Raw genomic sequence first — 23680 nt, forward strand, 5'->3', positions numbered from 1 at the left:
AATATTCAATAAATTTTGTCATAAAAGCGCCGGCAAAATAGACAGAAAGGAGCAAATTCGGGTTAAATTCAATTTAATTAATTAAGTAATGGTAAATGTGGCGGATGCTGTAGAAGCAACAGTAGCAGTTGCAACAACAACAACGGTAGCAGTGTATTACAACAAGCATAAGTAAGCAACAAAGCAATTTGAACAGCTTTTAAAGCTTCGGCCAAAGCACTAAAGTAATAACAGCGGCAGCCAAATGGGGTCAAATGTAAGGCACGAACAAATTCATCACGCATATACACTATGTATATTATATATGGTACATACATATGTACACAGACTAGTTTACTAATATAAGCGCGAAAGGATTTTACGCCGCTGTGCCGCTTTGGCGCAACGTGTGTGATAACCCGCTGTTGCTTGAATCTTATTGTTTGGTGTTGTTGTATTGAAGCAGTGTTTCTTAAACTACAGAAATTGGCTGTTAGGTAGTAATATGGACTTATGGTAGAGTTTCTAGTAGGTAAATCAGAAATTGCTTGTCAGCTACCACTTCTTCTACTTCTGCTTTTTGAAAGAGATTACAGTAGCTGTAGCACTTCAGCTGAGCAAAGTGGATGTTTTACATACAGTTTAATATATTGTCAACGATGGTTAGGTTACCTGAGTATAGCTTTTGATATACTATCATATTAAGATTGATAAGCAGAATTTGTCACTGGAAAGATATTTTAATGCCGAACGTCTACGAAAAATTTGAGAAGCGCCCCCCAGAGTCCCGTAGGTACAGCTTTTTAACAGAGCAAAATTTTATTGACATTTAAGCTGCTAGGCCAGGCTAGAGAGCTCAACAAATTTTTTCTTAAACAATTTCTGATAATCTAGTTTCTTTATGTCAAAACAGTTTGTATATTAATATTTAGTGATGGTTGATGGTAACCTACTAGACCAACCTACCAAATGATATTTTTCAAGAGCGTCTTGACGGACAACGGCAAATTTTTTTAACTTAGTGTAATCGGCTTCTAAAACTTTAAACCCGTTTTCCTCGAAACGTTGTGTTCAGAATGGGTTAGAAACGACTGGATCGGTCGACCAAAAAATTTTTACACGACCTTCTTAAATATATTTATCAAGTAATAATCGAAAAAATAAAATTTTTGATAATAATTGATTTTTGGATACTTTTAAGCAGACAAATTTTCTCACCAACAAACACCTTTTTCGCCAGGTCCTCCTGAAGATCGGCTACGGAATTGTGCGTGGATATAACCACTTAAAATATATATATATTTTTTTTTTAATATAATACTTTCTCAATAATTTTTATTTTCATTAAAGGAGAAGAAGAAGAAAAATAAATGAAAAAGTTTGAGAAACGCTGGTTTTGATCTGTTCGCGCGAGAAAAATTTTTAATTGATGCTGAAGGTCAACTTGAGATTTCAAAACGACTTTCTTAAATATATTTATCTAAGGTAACTTAAACTACTTTCTAATATAAGAGGCTCAATAATTTTTATTAAGTACAACTTCAAAAAAAAAGTTTGCGAACCACTGTTTTCGAGGAATGTTGGTCCGCGCGGCATACATATGAATTGATGCTGGAGAGCAATATTATTGCACGCGCTGCAACAGTTTTAGCGAAATGCTCCCGAGCAGTTGCCTCCAGTGCACATACAAACACACAAACAATTACATTTGCATAAAATCTATGCCGTACATTTGTCCATATGCATGTGTGTGAGCGCACTAGTGTTTGTTGGCATTTTCTGCGCTGGCATTTCATTTGTAATTTAAATACCACTGCATTGGTGTCACACAATGCTCGCGCGATAACAAACACACACGCGCCAATTCATGTATGTATGTGTGCCAGCGCTGGCAAATATTTGCAATGGCATTGTTTGCATCTGTAAACACACACACACTTGCACACTTATACATTTATAACATATACATTTAGTTGTTTGCTTTATATGAAGTAGTGCAATACACGAGTGGTGACCTCTGGTTCTGCACCAATTTCTATGAAGTCGGATTTGAATACTAATGTTGCCTGCTGATGTTGGTGAAGTTGTTTTTATGGCTTTTTCTGTAGCAATAGCTGTTGCGCGTTGTGCACATGTGTACTCAATTGGAAATTAATTTTGACATTCATTCGGTTATCAGAGAGTGTATAACAAGAGTTTTAAGGTGCGATTAAAAATCTTCTTCGTCCAAAGCCATTTTTTTATAATGATTTGAGCAAAACTCAACAAAGCCCTACCCACTCTTTCAAGAGCAACTCTAAGAAACAGCAAAATAATCGCGTCTTTCTTCAATCATTGTATTATGATGCAGTAAATGACCTATTGGGGAATATCATAAACTGATTAAAACTTCTTTCGGCCTAATTTAACTTATATGGCAAGATAAAATGGAAATCACAGATATTTTACTTAGGCAATCGAAACTCCAGTCCTTTGTGTTACCAAAAACATGTGGATATGGATCAAGTGACCCTCATATATAGAACTTTGAATCTATAACAACCCTATTAAGACGGCTCAACAGTCAAAAAGAAAGATAAATAATGTACTTCAATGGATCTCTTGTATTCTACTCTAGACCAAAAGTATATGTTTTGCAAACTTTTAACTTTCCAGTGACTTATCTATAGTTAAACATCCAAACCCTGTACGAGTTTTCAACCAGCTTTATAATGGGCATTGCCAAGCATGAGCTTTTATACCCTGAATAGGCTATATTAAGCTTGTAATACCCAAAAGGAAAGTGGGAGACCCTATAAAGTATATATATAAATGATCAAAGTGAGGAGAGAGTCGAATTAGGCATGTCCGTCTGTCTGTATATACGCGTACTAATTCATCAGTTTTCGTGATATCAATATGAAATTTTACGCATGTTCAGAAAGCTGCTCGTTTGTGAAAATAGTCGATATCGGACCACTATAGGATATAGCTGTCATACAAACTGACCGATCAAAATCAAGTTTTTGTATGGAAACTTATTGATTTGTGAAGGGTATTATAGCTTCGGGGCAACATTAGTTAACGTTTTTTCTTGTTATGTTTATTGTTAAAAAATAAAAGGGCTATTAATATATATCGCTTCTTTTTTACTTTAGGTGGAATTGATTTGATACAACTTGGAAATCGGAAGCTTTACTTTCGCTCAATTAGAAGATGCATCATGGCTACCGTAGTGTAGGGAATAGAGGCGTATGAAAGCGCGCACATGACCTCAATTCGTACCAAATATACGGCCAAGATCAAAAATTTCTAATAGCGATCGGCGCTTGGCAGGCAATAGTATAACTTCGATCATGTAAGCCATAAAAAGCCTTCAACCATCTGCAGTTCAGCGCGGACTTAAAAACTTATCGGAGGCAAAGTTAGACAACAAATCAACAAGCGATTAAGCGTTAATTACAAATATTTGTATTTAAAGTAAAATTATCGTTCACTTTTATGGTATAATTTTTAAATTCCTACCGGGACTATACATATGTGAATATGATTTCTATTTGCAGGTTATATATATGTACTTATATGCCCAACAACTTCCATTTGCTCCAATTCTTCGCTATGTTAGTAGTATAAACCTCTTTTGTTCACATTGTTAGGACTAAGCATTGCAGCTGGATTTTTGGTGGTTTGCAAAAATATTTTATTTTGTAGCGTAAATAAATTCTTAACCCAAAAACAAAAATTAAAAAATCAAATAAACAAGAAAAAACATTAACTACTGTTGCACCGAGGCTATAACACCCTTCACGAATACAAAAGGTTCCTTAAAGAACTTAATTTTGATTGTTCAGTTTGTATGACAGCTACATGCTATAGTTATCCGATCTGAACAATTTCTTCGGACATTGCACCGATGCCTTGGAAAATAGTCCATTCCGAGGTTCGTGAAGATATCTCGTCAAATACAAAAGTTTTCCATACAAGCACTTGATTCCGATCGTGCAGTTTGTATGGCAGCTATATGGTATAGTGATCCGATATCGACAGTTCTGACAAATGAGCCGTCTACTAGGGAGAAAATGACGTGCGCAAGATTTCAGATCGATATCTCAAAAACTGAGGGACTAGTTCGCATAAATGTATACAGACATTGTCGGACGGATAAACAGACAGACAACCCAGGCTTAAACGACTCTGTTCCTTATGTTGATCATTTATGTATATATAATATTTTAAAGGATCTCTGACGTTTCCTTCTGGGTATTACAAACTTGCTGACCAACATATTATACAGGGTATAAAAAGAAACATAGATACGGAGCTAAAAAAAAAAACATTGCGGAACATGCCAACCGCGCAGAAAAGCAACGGATTCATATGCAAATGAAAAATGCGCAGAAAAGAAATAAAGGACGAAGACAATGAAAGAAGGATATATTAAATTTTTTGCATTTCTTTTTAATTTGCTGCATAAAGTGTACTTAATTATTGCTGGAAACTAGTGAGAGGGCAGCAAGTAATCTCCGCTCACTTATGTTATTCTGCCACAAATTTTACTTAACTCACACACACACTCACATAAGGAACATAAGCTCCAATGCTGCTTAAGAAATAATCTGCGTGGACATAAATAAAATAATTTGTTGCTTGCAATACCGCCCCCATGTGGCAAATGTGGCAATGACCACAGGCAAGTGCACCAAAGCAGATAAGCTGCTCATAAAATCAGCTACATAAAACTGTAGATTGTTGTTGTTGTTCGTGAATTGCTTGCTTCAGCATTCGAAAAACGAGGACAGACAGACAGACAGACAGACGGACGGACGGACAAGAGTGCGAATGGCAGCAGTTTTATGATGTCGCCAAAGTTCATGTCTCCAGCAAACGAGCACTTTTACGCATGTATTGCATTGGCATGTGTTGCAAGCACAATACTTACGCACACACATATACATATATGTGCTGGTGTATATCTCTCTCTCTCTATATATATATATATATATATATATACCTATATATGTATGTATATATATATGGTATGTCAAACACTCGCTTTCGGACAAAGTGTTGAAAATAGTTGGCAATTTGTCGCATTGGATTTGGTGTGTGGCAAGTTAAACACAAAAACCATTGTATTTCTTGCTTCAAGTTTCGGCAAAACTTCTGCCACAAACATTGCGATACAGTTACTTGGATGTGGCAGATACATATGTCTTTTTAAAGCAGTGGGTTCCACAGTATATCTTAAGCACAGGGTGTAAATGTGTCGAATCCCAAGTGAGTAATTTGTTGTATATCAGCAGAATTGTGAAAAAGACAGTCTTGTTTTATTGCCTTTTTATGGCGTTTGACGTGCTACAAGCAATATTTCCCCCTCAGCGTTAGTTGATCTTCTTTTTGGAACGTTTTCGACACTTACATATGTATACTTATATTTGTAAGCATGTGTGCGAGACGTTTTAAGTGAAAAGAATTTAAAGTATTAAATTATTTTGAGGATAAAAAATGTTGTTGCTCGTTATTATAATTACTAAGAGTTAATTTTCAAAGAAAAGTATTGTTTATGTATATGAAAATGTGTCGAAAAAATTTATTGTATAAACTGAACAAATTGAAATATAGTTGGTATGAAACAGCCTAATTTACTGCTGATGGGGGTATTCTAGTCTAGAAATAAATTTTTTTGTTTTTTATAATTCGATCGTTTGGATATTGAAAAATAACTACCTAAAAGGATTTTTCAAATTTCGAATTACTTTACAGCCGTTTAAGTGTCGTGGCAACGGACCGGACCCGTCCGCTAAGACGACTGCAACAATAGGCGACGTTAAGGTAAAAAATTAAACGCCGTTTTCCCGAAACTACTTTTTTCGATGCAGTTGTCACAATATCTCATGTTCTAAACAGCCGCTTTACTTGAAATATGACATGTATATTCTTTAAATATCTCTTTATCATATAAAGCAACAGAAAATTAAAAATTGAAATTTGTAATATTTTTTAAAAATTAGACACATTTAAAAAATCAGTGAAAAAAGTCGAGCTTAATTTTTGAGTAGCCGCATTTCATTAAAAAAAATTTAATTTTTTTTTCATTTTGTAGCCTCTTGTGATAGTGACATTCTTACTAAACAAGAATTCATTATTGTTTCATTTTTCAGATGATCACAATAGATAGAAATCATGGCGACGAGGCCACGGCCTTTTTTGCCCTCAACTTCAAGGACGCATAACTCAATGAAATTTTGTTTTTTAAATTAATTTTGTGTACTATTCAAATATAAATACACATATGAATAAAATGGATGGTAAAAATATCAAATAGTTTTTTTTTTAAAGCCGCCGTTGGAGTGGTTCTTAAAGCTACCTTTGTGTACAGCGCAGCGAGTCTCTGAACTCTTTCCGTTGTCTTGCGGTAGGTGATTTCATACTACCGTACCGTAGAGCAGAATTGCTCCTAAAATAGCTATGTAGCACCAGTACATGAGAGAGGTAGAAAGCCCCCAGGTTGTGCTGACAATCTGTCTATGGGCATATGGGGATTGCTAGCCTTAATTACTGCTTCTTCCACTTTGTGCTTCCACAGCATTTTGCTGTCCAGGACTACCCCAAGCTACTTGGTGTGGTCCTTGAGAGAGAGAGAGAGTTGTGTCCTAATTATCGAACGATGCCTTAATGGAGGGATTTTGTATTTTCTTATGAACGCAAGCAGATCCGTTTTTCCATTATTAAGATGACAATGCCGTTCGCATATACCATTATCTTAGGGGTTGCCGTCTAAATTCCTTAGCCGTTTATTCACCATTAATGTCCATAGGAGCGGGGATAGCACTCTACCTTGCGGAGTGCCTCTACAGACTTACTTGGTCAATTGAGCGTCGTTCCATTCTGCTATTATCCTTCTAGAGATCAAGAGGATTGTGATCCAACATTTTATAGCAGGATTTTTATTAAATCTACCATTTAATCAAATATTCTTACAACGCAAACATATACTTATACTTGTAACTATGGCATTCTTATGTACGTACATACATAGAAACCACCAACAATTCCACAATAACTTGAAAATAATTTGATATACTACTTCCATAAATAATAAAGTGCAAAACTCAGTTTGAATGCAAGCAAACATTTCGATTTGAAAGTCACTTTAAATATCAAGTTACACTTCAACATATCCTTTAGAAACACTTCAAGGATAAGTGAGCAACACTTGACGAAATAATACTATCAAGGGGGCGAAATGAGCATTGAAAGGAATCTCTCTTAAATCTCGTCTTAAATAAACCCTTGTATGCTACATATCTACAGTGTTGCGGCACATTGTGGTATGTTGCATTAAACCCAGTAAGAACTTGTGACTAGCATAGCGTCATATACTTACATTTTCATGATTTAGCTAATGTTGCAAGCAATTTTTAGGCAATCAATAACGGAAATTTGCCTTAAAATTTAAATATAAGAAATATTGCTGTAAAAAGCAAAATTTCTTTAACGGAACATAACAGAATGAAAAAAAGATAGCTCGTCTTATCAAAACAGCAGAAGGTTAGTAACAGTATATAATCGAAGACATTTTTATTGCTTGACATCAACCGCCCGCTAATGGTCATATCGATAAGTAGGTAATAGCAGATCAACAAAACTATTAATGGCTCTTGTAGCAAGTATTTATGACATAACGTCGCTCGTTGATTTGCATGATGGCATGAGAACACAAGGCATATTACATAGAACAGAATCACAGCTTAAATGGAACTTATTTGAGTTGTGTCGTTTTAATTTTGTTAATATTAAATTTTGAGTATTTGTTCGCGAGATACGTCTTCTCTTGATATGAAAAAATATTAGCTTAACAGTCATAATTTAAAATAAACTTTTACTCAAATAGAATATAGAATATTCAGTGGGACAAGGAAATAACAAAATTTTTTTTTAATGAAAATCTTTTATATACTACAAAGTTGGAAGCTATAAACTAAAATTTTCTAAATATATTTTTGGTTCATACTCTAATTAAATTATCTTACTTAACTAAAAGCTGTTAATAAAAAACCATTTCTTATAGGCTTAACTTTAAATATATTTAGATAGCTCACGCATCATTGAAGACATCTCAACATACCATACAAGTATATTATTATACGTAAAATCAGTTCAGGTCCGTATCTGGCGCCCATGTGCCGAATAACAAGAACTCAGTCCTTTCCCCTAATTCTATATGAGAAGATATGAGGATTTTGTTATCTGATATAATTCATCCAATAAGTAGAGCTTTCTCTGCGATTATTAACTGGCTTAAGTATACAAGAGATCAGTCAAGCTTCAATGATACAGAAAGTTACTCTTTGATATAGTGTAGTTGAATTTGAACATGATATTTCGGATGATAAATGAGAAACCCATAAAGCTGAATATTCATAGTTTTAACGATGACTGACGATTCGAACTTCGAAAGCGTTGGCAGTGTCTCCGCGATCGAAAAGGAAGCTTTGTTACGCTCTCCGCGGGATACCACGGGTGTTGGTTCGATGTTAAAGATTATTGAAAAATTCAGCAACGAGGAGTTGAAGGCGAATGCTTTTTACAAAGCGGCGGTCAAAGTCCAAGAAAGATTTAGCTGCACGTTTAAGCTTGATCGATAGAAACCCTTGACGGCCAGGATGGTAACAACGACCAGCGAGATAGTCAAGAGGCACTTAATTTTGGCGCTCATTGATCGGAGCAACCCTTGGGTAGATTACTCAGGAACAGTAGAAAGCAGTGGAAGTGAAGCTGCTAGATGCGCTCTTGGCAAAAGTGGATGAAAACCCGCGCAAGCCTATGCTAACTCTTAATTGTGCGGGCTGGAGTCGAAATTCTAAAATGTAAGGACGACCCTTGCTGCTATGGATAATTGAAGTGGTGTTGAACTTCAAATAGTGTGGGAGAGACCGTCCTGAAGACAGTGGACTGGAGCTCCATCACGACTATTCCAAAAGCACATATGGTTATATCTCGTATGGAAAAGCTGGGAATGCAATACCACTCCTTAAAAGGTAAAACCCCGAAGAGCCGACGGAAAACTGGATTAGTAAAAGAAAAGATACTTTTTCGATCTTCTGGTTATATGCTATTGAAACCCATTGGTTGTAGAACCACAAAGCAACTAAAGCCCAAATTAATGGCTGCGAAACTCCTGAGATAATAGTCTAACCGAATTAATGCTCAGAAAATTTTAAAAGCCTTACGCATATGAAAAGAATTAGGAATTACACACCTAATCCAGTTAAAACATGTTTACGGCTCAATCACATAATTACATAAAATAATTTACAAAGGCGCTTAAAGCGATTAAACAAAAACGGTAGTAATAAGGAAAAATCACAACCCTAACACCACTCGTTCTACATTCCCATTATCGTTTTAATTCCGCTGTCACTGACAGCTCGTAATTGATTGCAAATTTCACTGTGATTTCGTTGAAAAGTATGTATGTAAACTGCATATAACGGCGCATCAAGCGAGAGCGAATAAAAAATAGCGTTCCCCATTCATTCATTTCACTTTTTTTCCCAACTTTTTGTGTGAAATTTCTTTTAGCGAAATTAGTTGAAATTGGCAATTTGCATGTCAAGCATGTCGTTGCATTGACACACTCGCAGTGACAGGATAAAGAACGCCGAGTTGTTTAGCGCAAGTGCTTCGCCGAGTAGAAGAGAGAACCAGAGCGAGCAGGAATGAGAGGGAGTATGATAATACAGAATTAGTGCAAGCGAACGATTGAAAGTTTGAAGGCCACTTAATTATTTGAAATCTATTGGAGTATGCGGTGGTAACGGAGGTCGGTAAAAGTTAACGGTTTTATGCTTAAATCCCTTCATGGTAAACTTCGCCTATAGAAATTTTATTTCTATAGCGCGACATTCAAGCCACATAGCCTTAACTTGCATATATCAGTGCTCATGGTACCTAAACTCTACTTTTATAGCGCACTTTTGGGCGCATTTTTGCTACGAATAATAATCCCTTATCGCTTTATCTATGCTAATTTTCAATTTCATTTCAATTCACAAACTGTCGCTGACAACACTTCGTTAACCTTCTTTGATTTCCATACTGACACACACGCGTGTATGTATATGTACATAGGTGTGTGTGTATGGGTGGATTAGTGTCTAGAAAAGCGTGTCATAGAAGCATGAGCGCTGGAGCATAGCGCAGGTAGTGTAAGCTCTGATATCAATGTGTCTCCAGCTTTTTCCTAATAATATTTATACCCTGATCCTGTATAGTCATATTCATTTTTTCATGAAGTTTTTAACACCCAGAAGAAACGTTGGAGACCCTATAAAGAATATATAGTATATAAATTATCAGCGTGTCGAGCTGAATCCACCGATAGGCATTTCTATCTAACTGTACTCGTATATACGCGAACTAGTTCCTCAGTTTTTGAGATACTGATACCAAGAGTCTGCTCATTTGTCGGAACCGCCAATATCGGACCACTATAGCATATAGCTGTCATACAAACTGCATGATCGGAATTTAATCCTTATATGGAAAATTTTTTTATATTAAAAGATATCTTCTCGAAAGACAACGCTATTATCTGCAGATATATTGTTCAGACCGGGCTCCTATAGCGCATAGCTTCCCTACAAACTGAACGAACAAAATCAATTTTAATCTACAAGAAATGCACCTGTGAAGGGTCTTTAGCTTCGGTCAAGTTTTCTTGTATGGTATACATCTACGTCTGTATGTAAGTGTATGTGTGTGTATTTGTGTCTTAATACACTGTTATCGGCAATGGCACCACCTCCATATCATAATCATCACTATCATCATAACTAACGAACGAACGTCTGCATAACCATCAAACTACTAGTCAGCATGCCAGTCAATAGCAATAACAACAATAGACCAGTCATCAACTGTGTCATTGAAGGTGTAGTTTTGTTGTTGTGCCTTAAAATTCGCCTACATGCGCGCGTTGACTACCAATCTGAAGTCTTTTACCACTCTGCCCACGTCCCTTGGTCTCGTGGCCGCTTTGAGTGCGTGGCGGAAACGGTTTGCGTACGTGATTTCATGCCACATTGTCATTTTTAGTTGACAATTTGATTGCACCCAACTGAATGGGTGTTGCCACTCACTGCACTCCTTCACCTGCCACCGCTGGTTGAGCGCTTTTATCGTCGTTTTGGGGGACACTAGCGTTCACGGGGGGGTGACGTGTGTGCAGCGCCATATAGCAGCTTATCAAAGGATTTCCAGCTTAGACAGCGTGTCTGGCATACGTAATCGTCAATTGTTTGAGTTTGCCGCGTTGGTGTAGAGTTGACGGTGCGTCGTAAAATCATAACCTGCCATTAAGCCTATTTGCAAGGGCAGTCAAGTGAAGTGTATCCAGTAGCAGTGCTTTAAGTAGGATAAAGGTAGTTTGGGCTTCTTGTGGATTTCGGGATTTTTTTAAAGTCACTTCAATTTTTTTCACATATGGAAAGAAAACGTAAAGTAGTATATCCGAAATGTTTGGCGCTGAGTAGACTTATTAAGCCCAAGGTTCGTTTGGCAACTTTTTTCTATTCCTTATACGATGAGGAAAGAAAGAGTGGCATTACATACATTGCGATGAAATTTTCCTCTGATTTTCGTTGGTTGAAAGGAGCAAACAGTCGAATTTTATCATTTTTCCCCATTCTTCTCTAAACCCACCTGGCTTCATCAAATAAGCGGAAAAGCTACTTTTACGTATAAAGTTATAGACGATGAGCCTGATACTTCCTTCGGCATGAGAATGGGCCATTATCAAAGGTGCTAGAGATTGTCCTACATTAACCAAAACATATCTAATTTTAAAAAACCTTTCTTTTGAAATTTCAATAGGTAATGTTTTCATTTCCTGTACTCCATGATATATGGTACTCGGTATAGCTTTAAAAAGCCGGGCTATTATTGAAACCTCATACTTTTATTCACTAGGGTAAAAAAAACTAGTGTATGTAGATTGGTGGATATAAATATTGAAGTAAATGAGTAACGGCATTACAAAGAGATATGTGAAGTCGGACCAGAACGACCAAGAAGTGTTTCAACTACATTCGGGTCTACTTAACCAGAACATAACTGGCGTTATACTGGACTAAGAAATCATCCAATGAATCTGGCATATAATTTATTGACCACATGGTCTCTGATTTAATGACGAATGTCTACATATAATCATTTACCTTGATTTGCGAAAATTAGAGTGTGATTACCTGGCCAACTTACTGTTTTGCTTGTTTTAACTTTTTTAGTTATTTAATGACAGATGTGACTTAGGTTCACTTCTTTCATCAGTTCTACATGAGAATACTACCATATCAGACTGAATAATTTCTTTGCAAAATAGATTCACTTTTATGTATTTGATACTATACTCGGGCCACAGCTATAAAGGTCGAAAAAGAAAAGATGCTAGACAACGTAGCTGACCCTACATTCATCAAACGCATCAGTATGTATAATGACGAAACGTAATATGACATTGAAATTGTCCAATAATACTGCGAATAGCACTCCAAAAATTAGCCGAAACCGAAATAACCACAACCAAGTCGGTCAAAAATTAAGGAGAGCTCAATAAATTTGGCCAACAGAGTTTTTGAGAGTCATCGCTCAGTCACCGAATTTGACTCTCTGTGACTTTCGAAACTGAAAACTCCGATTTTGTGAACCTGTGAACCCCCAGTCCATTGAAGTCATTTAATTTCATCGAAAATTGGATTAGGCGTAATTTTGAAAGTAATAATAATGATTTGTCATTTGATGCCTTATTAATCTCTTTTGCTTTTATGACACTGATATCAAAACATCTTAGTTTAATGATACCATTGTCGGTTGGTATATATACATTCATATACATATATGTATGTAACGGTGTCATTAGTGTCTTACAATCAATTGCCAATCGTCATAAAGCTCATTTAATTATGTAATCTATGTAAAGTTATGCGATTAAAGCACATCAAATTATAGAAGTTGGCATTAAATTGAACACTCGTACACAAACACATGCACATGGATACAAAATGACGGCAGCATTATGCAACTCAGCACCTTGTATAATACAAATTGCCATCACACACACACACTCATACATATGCGTATGGTATTAGAATGCATATTCTGCATTAACTTGTATGGTATATATGTATTTGTATAAGCCTTTACAATACAAATTAAAATATGTAATTGCGTTTGTAAATATATGTACGTACATATGTAAGTATATTCATGCGAACATAGATAGAACATTAACTCTAATGTGCGCTAGTGGTTTTACTGTAATTATGCGAACAATTGCCAAACTCATTTCCTCGGTCAAACCGTTATTTATTTATGTGCATATGTTTGTGCGAAAATTTTGGCAAAATGTTGCGGATACAGGAAATGTTGCATGCAACATATTCGAAATGTTACAAAGTGTCGCTAACTATATTTAGGATGGGAATGTATAACTCGAATTTACTTTTCAAACAAATATGTACCGATTTGTGAGAACCCTGTAGAAAATGTTGAGCTTAGAAGTATTATATTTGTACAATATATATACAACAAAACTGTTTAAGATTGAATATAATTCATTTAAATAGACAGATAGATACTCTTCACAGGTGCATATCTTACAGCAACTGTATGTTTCAGGTGGTATTTTAGTCTAGAAATACAAATAATCGAGTTTTTCCGAACGATACCCACGATTTCTTAAGTTCTACTGGAACGATTTACCTGAAATTTTAGAGAGTAATTACCAGAGCGTTGCGTATGTCTGAAATTAGCCATATCCCAAAATTTCAGTTTACTAAGTATTTTTTAAAAAAGTGATACAAAAATTCATCTTTTTTTTTTGGTACTCGCTATTTCGTGAAAAAATTCGAATTCCTTTAAAACTTTTCCGTAGTTTCAGACGTTGCGACATTATTCTAGATTAATAATTGTTTTTTTTCTTTATTAGTTTCAGATAGCTAGGAGGGTTGAAATCGTGGGTATGATCACTTGCCAATTTTTTGCGACCCCCCACTGCTCCAGACTCAGCTGCTAATTTTTGAAATTTTTAACTTTTTTATTTTTAATTTTTTTCCTGTAATGTTAATAAATAACTAATAGAAAAATGGATTGGAAATCTGAATTGCCTTTTGGTACCACACTTCAAAAATTACCTAAAATACATGCCGCTAGACTAGAAAACTCCCTTAACTAAATCTTAAAACGTAATAGGCTGAAATCCAGAAAAAGTATTTTCTTAATTTTTGCTAGTTTTTTCTCGCCACTTGAAAAAAACTGTATTATGATCGATAAGTTTGTATGGCTGCTATAGAGACCTGATTCGGCGATTCCAACAAACGTACAGCACCCTAGAGAGAGCAGAGCGTATGCAAAACTTCAGATCGATATTATGAAAACTGATAGATTAGTTCCCATATATACAGACAGACTCCATCTTCAACGTTTCTCCCTAGGTGATGGAAGATACTGTTCAGGGTATAATAATATTACTTTTAGTGGAACTCAAATTTATCATTCATATTATTATATTAACGCCAAAACCTAGCCCCCATCCGTCCCCATTTATAAGAGATATTAAGCTATATCTTTTATATTTCCTTTTAACTTCGTCTACTCTCAAATTTCTAAAAACTTCCAGCGAATTAAGAATTCAAATTTGAGTATGAGCTGGTAATGGTATATTATAAGTGCTGCGAGTCCAACCGGGTGGGAAATAAATTTTCCTACAATCAATATATGGTACACATCTAGTATCTAGTATTTCAAAATTTCATTAGTCGAACTTGATAATATAAATACGAAGTGTCAAGTTATATGTAACTACTTTAAGCAATTAAAAATTTAATCTGTCGATTACTAAACTTCGTAGTCGATCTAATAGTAGCTGTCTTTCATTGTAGAGAAGCGAATCGAAAAAACTATATTTATTGTTCAAACCAACATTAGCACTGAAGATAGCGGTTATACCACTTTAATGAGATATTTGCATACTCTCTCGTACGAATTCAACTCGATAATTTTGTTGTTGCTTTTAGATATAATATTTTAACAAAGATATCGAGCAGAAAAATTACAGCTAGTATAACACTCAGAAAAAGAGAAAGCACTATTTTAAAATATTTTAAGAATCTTGTCTACATTTTCAGCTCAATAGTACAATATTTCCATTCTGCAAGGTTATAAGTCAGAAAATGCATAAATAAAAACAATGCAAGGCCTCTTCAATTACGTTTGTTTAATGATTTCTTGAATGGTCAATATTAAAACAATACCACAATTTTTGGAATAATTAACATATAGCATTCTTTCATCACGCTTAAGGGTGCAAGCGTTTGTGATTCATTAATCTTTAACTATTGTGATAATCTATTGAAACTGGTAAAAATTGCAAAAATATCAGACCAGCAATAAAGATATTTTCTAGAATGCCTAAGGTGGAAGTCACTTGAGGATTCCTATTGTCAAATAGACATTAATTGTTAAGTAAGTACACATTCTCGAGCAAGCCGGAGTATTGCATTCCCAACTCTGCATATTCTCAAATGTCAGGTATGAAGTATCTCTAATCACGGCAATAAAGGTTGTTTTCTATATTCATATTGTCTGCAGTCCAAATTTACATTGAATCAGTTAGTGTTAATTTTTCTTTATTTCAGGACATCTAATGCCCACGAGATTCCAATTGACTGAATTACTACTATATTAAAAGTAATGGGTCCAAATCCTGGTCGAGCACAAACTAAAATACAGATCACGTTTTTACTACGTCAATCAAAACTTCAAGAGTACACCTGTTGCGAAAAAGGCGATCTTATAAATTATTTTTAATGTGGCAGATAATATCAAGGCTTCAATGTCCAGCCTCTACTTGTACAAGTATATTGGAGTTCCACTAACAGAGATACCATTATCAGCCTGAAAACGTTCTTGTATTACAAGCTCTTCAGAAATAAAATTAATACTGAAACCTACAACAACCTCGATATAACAATCGAAATGTGCGATGAGAGGAAACACGGAAAAGAAAATTATAACGGTTTTGATGAAATTGGCATCAGAAGAATCTGAAATCAAGAGCAAGTTGGAATACTCAGACGGTATATTCCCGGCTCAATTACAGTAGTCCCAGAGCTACATAAAAGTCTGGTTAGTAACCATTCTTAAAAAGGCGCTACTCGCCGACTATGTGGCGCTGGAATTAAGTGCTCAAAAACACTTAAATTGTTGACAGTGGCATACTGTGAGTGTATTCTGAGCCAAAAATTAATTTTTCATGTGGTACAAGCTTTTCAACGAAGGTCAAGAAGATGTGAATGGCGACACTTGTTGAGAAAGTGAAAAAAATTATTATGGGGAATCGTCGTATAAATATTGGTGAAGTTGCTGCAGATGTCGGCATATCGGTCGGCTCATACCATACAATTTTTTCGGAAATTTTGGACATTAAGCGTGTGGCAACGAAGTTCGCTCCAAAATTGCTGAGTATTGACTAAGAACACAGTCGCAAAAGCATCGTCCTAACTGGTGAAGAGTCATGGGTCCAATCGTCCTAAAGAAAGCATTCAGAGGACCAAGGCCAAAATAAACTCCCTGAGAGAACTCAAGAGCTTGTCAAAAAGCGCATATCAGAACTGCTTCGGGGATTGAAAAAGACGCTGGAACAAGTGTATTATAGCTGAGGGGTGCGACTTTAAAGGAGTTCAAATAGAAATTGATGCATAAATAAACATTTTTTGAGAAAAATTAAAATTCACTTTATTTTCTGAACAGACCTCGTATATACCAAAGGGGAGTAAAAGCTCTTATACAAGTCCAAAGGATTTCAAATCAACAAGTCTTTGGAAAGTTTAATAAAGATACACAATGAAACAAATTAACTCCACACTCGTATTCTAAAGGAAAATCCACAGAAATAGCACTAAACTCGGTGGTAGCAGAGATTAAAAAATCTCTGGATTTAAAAGAATACGCCCTGGTAAACTTTCTTGACATAGAAGGCACTTTCAGTAACAAAAGCCTAAGGCCATATTGAGCGCGCTTAAAGATATGGATATATCTGAACCTCTCTTGAAATTGACTGAACAAATGTTCATGGACAGGTTTATAATGTCAACGCTGGGAATTTTAACGATGTGCAGATCTGTCCAAAGAGGTACACCTCTAAAAGGCGTGTTATCTTCACTTCTCTGGATTTTAATAATGAAAAAAATGTTGTTGGTTCTAGAAATTTAGAGGTACATTTCCAAATTCCCCTTGCTAACCTAATGTCAACAATATTAAACGCCATAAATTGGGACTAAACTTAAACTCTAGTAAAACAGAGATAATATTGTTCGCTAAGAAACTAAACATTCCAGAAGTTATCCCGCAATTAATAAATGGCACCAGGCTAACAATAAAAAAAGCCTTTTTGTACATAAGAACTCTAGTAGGAGTGCTAACAGATCACTGCCTAATTGGCAGACATGGCAGCAGACTGCGAACACCACACAATGACTATTGGAACCGAAGAGCTATTAAAATATAGAAGAAGAAGAAATTATAGAACATCTTCTGTGCGAATGCAAAGCTTTGTATAGGAAAAGAATTGCAACTATCGGTCGAGGGTTTCTTGTTTGTGTCTCAGAGGTTGCACATATACAATTTCTTGTATTAATGAACTTTATCAGGAGCACAGGATGGTTCAAAGAGGACATAATAGAATGAGAGGATTTTAGTCCCGGTGATTTCACAATAGGCCTCTTAAAGGATTTATCTTTTAGAAAAATTAGCCACTCGAGATTATTACAACTACCACCGATATTTTGAAAATAACTAGCATATAAGCAAAATTTGGTGGTTAGAGAAGCTTTAAGAACTATATATATATATTATTACAAATTGGGATGGGCAAACTTGAGACGAAATAAGGTAAATACCATAAAAAGATGCGAAAGACACAATCATTTCGATGATTAGAAAAGTCAGAGAAATTAAAACAAAAATTACCTGTAAAATTAACAAAATGTAGGCTTTTTCTTAAATGATATATTATATTTGGAATCGAAAAGTAGCTCATTGCATAAAGAAGCGCTTAATCAGTCCATCTACTTTCAAATCAATCAATTTGAGAAACTACCACTTATGTGTAAGTAATAAACATTTACCCTTTTGGACAACTCCGAATGAAAATCGCCGATTATACGAAAAAGTTGCTGCATTGACTCAGAGACAATACGATAAATTGTCCATCAAAAGCGAGCATATATTGCACGTCAGGAAAGTTAAATATATACATTTGTTACTTCAAATAAATTCAATTTCAATTTCAATTCAATCACAGTTACCTTTGAAGCGCAACCGAGATTTAGAAAAAGAAAAACTAAAGTTGAATAACAGTACCGTACAATACTACAGTTACATACTATCTAGATACACATACATATGTACTTGTATGTAGGATCAGCTGGAAGTTGTAGGAAATAAATTTGTAAACATAACAAATCACTTCTAGACAACTTACTGCCTGAATATTTTTGTATGTGTGTACGAGATATGAACATCTTTCTCTTGACAGAAATGCATTTGTATTAGAAAGTGACGGATTTATTTGAGCTGCAGTTATTCAAGTAGTACTACATATGAAGTCGTTTGTAAACACTCGATTATACTTTTATCCAACCACTTGCTGCATTGCAATCGAATGTTAAGGATATAAGAAGATGAGAATAAATGTTTGTATTTCGTTGTGAATCTAAAGAAATTATTAGGTGGGTAACGTGGAAGGACATGTTGTGTCAAAGAATAAGGCAGAGCTGAAGTGTGCGTTATAATAAAAGAAATTGAGTGTTATGAATTTCCGAACTAATAAATAAAATATGGTATATTATAATATTCAGAGAAAAGCAATTGTCTTAGTTGTGCCGGTCGCGGATATAGGGAAATCAGTGTTTGCTACGCTGTAGGCAACCGAACGGGTCGCAATAAGCATTCACGCTCACAATCTATGCTTTAGTGCATAACCAACTCTCACATGAGTCTGTAGGCTCATATTGTAAGCACGACAGCGGAGGATCTCACAATGATCCAATGGATCCTCCACAGACTTTAAGGTCGTTACCAAAGGACGCTAGTTTGTACTAAGCTCCCACTTTGTGCTTATAACTATCGCGAGGAAATCTACCACCTTGAATAAGAGTTAATTTCAACATGCATCAATACGTCAAGATTAGAAAGCCTTCAAAAGTGAACCGTGTATCTAGAAATCCCCTGCTCCGGTAGCCTGCACAACAGATGTTGAGATGCAAAATTCATCTAACATTAACACGATCTTCTATAGCAGAAACCACAATAAATATGCTTGTCTGATAATTTTAACCTACATTTTAGTTAGAGCACATAACGTCTATCTAAATTAAACCCTGGAAAATATAAGATTTTTCAGCAAATCTCTTTGCATAATTATCAAGTTACTATTACTTAAGTTTCCACAGACACAGGCACAGTAAGCGATATTATTTGATGCACTAGTTGTTATCAGTTTTGTAGTCACTCAAATACAAATTGATGAATATGTAACTATTTTGTCTACTGCTTCCCGTCTTTGTTGTATACGTACCCAATTCAAAACTTTCTCTGCTCAACTTGCATTAGAAAAATTGAAGATCAAATCAACTATTCTTTATCAACAGGCATAAAGTAACAATGTTTGAATAATGATGCAATTTTCATGCCACTGCTGTGTCAAGTAATGCGAAACGAAAATGTTTCCACTTTCTTTGAGGCAAAAAAGATTCAGTAGGTAATAGGCGATTTATAGTTGAACTACAATACATTACGACAAAACTAACTCCGGAAAGTTAACTACAAGTATGGTACAAAGGTACATATTAACTACAAGCAATAAACGGGTAGTTCAGAATTCTGAGGATAACAAGAGGGTTTGGAAATTCTTTAGAATGTACAAAAACACCTAGGAATATAGCTTTGAACGAATTTCGAAATAATGGAAAAATGATCTTAAAAAGTCCTAAAATGGCCTTTCAACTCTAACTCTAGACCGAAACATTAAATTCCATGGATAACACTACCATATTCCGATAAAATTAAAGAATTTCGCATGTTGTCGGAACCACCGATTTCGGACCCCTATAGGATATAGCTACCATACAAACTGATCGATCAAAATCACGTTTTTGTAGGGAAAACTTTTCAATTTGACAAGATATCTTCACGAAATTTGGTTCAGCTTATTGTCCAAGCCAACGCTACAATCTCAGAACAAATTATACGGCACGTAGCAGCTTTCCCAACTAGCCAAATAAAGTCAAAATAAAGAACTTCATAAAAAATCTTTTTTTGTCATTTAGTAATCTTAACCACTCAACCACTTAACCACTCAACCACAGGTTGTTTATATCAAAATAAATAGTATTCTCCAATAATTCCAGTAACTAAAACTAACCACAAAATTTACTGTAGCGCCATTGAACAAAAGAAAATATGGGCAAATGTATTGGAACCGAAGTATCACTCCATCAAAGCGTGTTTGCAATTCCACAAAGCAGATGAAGAAGGAATCGAAAGCAGCAATAGCAACAGGGATAATATTTTAAATGGAAAAATTGAAAATAAATCAGTAGCATCCCAAGCCGTGTCAATCTCAAGCCACAATTTTACAACCATTGCTTTGGTCTGCTTGCCGCCGCGCTTCAGTGACCGCTGTTGCTTTCTGAAAAATCACTACCAATATTTTACTTCAGCATTGCACACTATTTGAGAACCATTGGTCACTCTGTTAGGACAGCTGCTCATGTCTGTTCTTGTAATAAACTCTGAATCAACTTGTTTGAATGTTTGACTTTGTGATACGATTCGAGTATGATACATTGAGTAGCAACAATGTACTCGTATTCGATTCTTTTTGAGCAAGTATTCTTTCATACGAGTATTTTATTGTTTTGTACAGTGGTAATGTTTTATTGTAATACCTTTTTCTCCGTTATTTGCACTTCTTGTGAAATTATTATCATTTGATTGACACATTGCTATCGCTTTGCTTTCATGAATATGTTTCATATTAGGCAAATACGAGAGAAAACACAAAGAATCTAAGAAGTATGCACTTGTCTAAAAGATCTGGTCAGAGACTCTATTAGATTTGTTTAAAGTTTGAGAATTTCTCATAAAAATCATTATAGGTCTTAGTAAATACTACTTTTAAAATATGTTTTTATAGGCTTTAATAGTGAGCATTGAGGCAGTGACTGCCTCAAGAAGCTGTCACTCTCCTTGCGCAGTGCGGTCTTAGACATTTTCAGATGCTTTCTCCTAGTCTTCGACTGTCATCTCTGGTCGTGATATAAAGAGATATTTAGAATAACGCAAGGTTGAGCTTTTTATAGAGAAGAAACAAGAGGAAAGGTCAGAAAAGTTGCAATTTTAAAATAAAAAGAAAAATATTACACTTCTCAGTTGGTTGGGAAAATTTCGAACTATAGTCCAACTAGCCCAACTTGACATAGATACAAAGAAAACAAACTCTTACCAAACACTTTGTATCCTATTTCTGGTTTTGGTATTGTGACATAGCAGCTAACATATTGAATGACTAATTTTTGTACCACCAAGGAAATCAGTACGAGTCGTCGACTTTTTAATTAGGACTCAAAGTCCTTTGCTTCTACTACAACAAGGACACTGTGGGTGCCTCTTAAATTAAAACCGAAATTAAATTTACTGCGATTGCAGATGGATAGTTTCATAATAAACGTTTTTCCTATTATTGATCACTATTTTTACATACCTACTTAAAAGCCCAGCGTGCTACTCAGGGAATTTAAAATTTCTTTAGCGAGAAAAAAAATGTCTAAACATAACGGTATACTTATGTATGTAGTTAACAGAGTGTTAAGGAAATTAATTATTCAGATTAGCTTAGCCAGAATGACTTGAATCGAAAAAGGATATCGCGATTAAGCTCGATACACATTTTTCTTTTCTAATTCAAACGTGAATTACGTAAATACGGTACTTTTCGCAGCTACCAAAAAATTTTAAATTTCTTATAGTAGATAACCAATCTAAGTCCAATAAAAATTGGACATGACATTAACAGAGAATCTGTGCTCTTTATTTTATTTATCTTACATTAAAAGTATTGCTTGGCTATAACCCTATTCTAGATGAGATGTTTAAGTGAGAAGAGGTAAGACTGGTCTGGTTTTGCATCGAAAACTTTTGCGAACGTCTCAGCGTAACCATTGGATACATTCGCTCGATTTTAGTTATTAAAAATTAAAATTTTTCAGTGCATATCTCTACATCCGAAAATAATTAACAAAAAACATAGGTTGCATAAATTTAAAAAACGTACGTTTGAATCTTCCATGTCTTCGCTATTGCTGTGCTTTCTCTACTTCATTAAAAATAAATGATCTGAAATTAAAATATACGTCAACGTACGTCTAATTTGTTGTTGCATTTTAATGCAAGCACAAGAATTTTCAAGCAACAGCTTAATCTTTCCAGAGCGCTAAAGTCATCTTTTTAATTAAATGTAGATGTTAAGCAACACTTTTCTTATTCATAGCTAATTTTCTCACTTACTTTGTGGATGAATTTTAAATTTTCTCAGAAACTTAAGTTTGAAATGCAGCATTTGAGATGCTAAGACATTTATGCAAAGCAATTTGGTAGATAATTGAAAAAATGCAAAGAGAAATTTGTGGGTCAAGAAGGTGTTGGAAAAGATGAAGAAATATGCTGTTTAAGGTGAGGTATGTTATAACAACGTTTACCCTTCACAAATCCTTTTCTTATAGCAACAATAAGTTCAACGAAATCTGAAAACGTAACCGGCCAACAGTTTGCATCAAAAAGAAACCGTTTTTTCTGGTTTTCTCTAGATATAAACAACTTTCAGAACGGATTAAAGTTATATAATAAGGCAAATTATATTTTTTGAAGACTTTTATCTTGATTTTGATCCATTGGTACCTATGGTTTTATGCTATGGTGGTCCGACTTTTAAAATTTGTTCGGAGATTGTAACAAAGTTGAAAATCGTGAAAATATATTGTCAAAGAAAAAAGTCGTCAGACAGAAGACTCAGCTTGTCACGTATCATTTATACATATACCGAGATGTTATTGGGTCTTCTTCTAGGTGTTACAAACTAGGTGGCAAACTTAATATACCCTGATCAAGCCATAATTACCTCAGAAATGTTCTTGAAAGTAATCTTCCACCAACTGAAACTGAAACTGAAAGAAGTGATCGACAGAAATTCTCGAAAAAAATTTAAAGCATTAGAGGAACCACAACTTTATTTATTTGAAGATCACAATATATTTAGTCTTTGATGCATTCATCTTTGCCATTAAACAAACTAACCATAACGTAAAGTGAAAACGATTTTCAACTAAGAATATAAATGGGGTAGGTGACTACTAATTGAGACTATCGGAAAACATACAGTCCATATTCAGACATCCGTTAGAGAAGTTTTGAGTATAACTAGCTTAAATAAATTTCATAAGATTGACTGACTTCCAAAGCTCACTATATTATACTCAAAACCGATTAAAGAATTCCTCTAATAAACTAAAGAGTTTTCTTCATTTTTTCTCGAGGCATTACACATTCCACGTGTATGCATCAAAGCACAGTCTGGAAAATACCCTTCAGTTTCTATATAAAA

At 35.0% G+C, this 23680-nt stretch overlaps 2 protein-coding genes across 4 annotated transcripts in view; one reads left to right on the forward strand and one right to left on the reverse strand.

The window, feature by feature from the left end:
- Window positions 1–23680, forward strand: part of LOC106618372 (dynein axonemal intermediate chain 4) — a 95752-nt gene that overhangs the window by 70897 nt on the left and 1175 nt on the right. The window contains exons 5-6 of one of the 3 annotated variants that reach the window (XR_004977111.2): window positions 3117–3462; window positions 3522–3733. The exons of 1 other annotated variant lie outside the window; for it this stretch is intronic. The gene's annotated coding sequence lies outside the window, so the exon portion shown is untranslated. Of the gene's footprint in view, window positions 1–3116; window positions 3463–3521; window positions 3734–6119; window positions 6196–23680 lie in introns of those variants that run through there. One more of the 3 variants, XR_004977112.2, reaches the window with a different exon arrangement.
- LOC106618367 (integrin beta-PS) overlaps window positions 1–23680 on the reverse strand; it is a 47030-nt gene that overhangs the window by 13636 nt on the left and 9714 nt on the right. The gene's annotated exons all lie outside the window — the stretch shown is intronic.

Source organism: Bactrocera oleae, chromosome 5 (genome assembly GCF_042242935.1).
Source record: "Bactrocera oleae isolate idBacOlea1 chromosome 5, idBacOlea1, whole genome shotgun sequence".
NCBI lineage: Eukaryota > Metazoa > Arthropoda > Insecta > Diptera > Tephritidae > Bactrocera > Bactrocera oleae.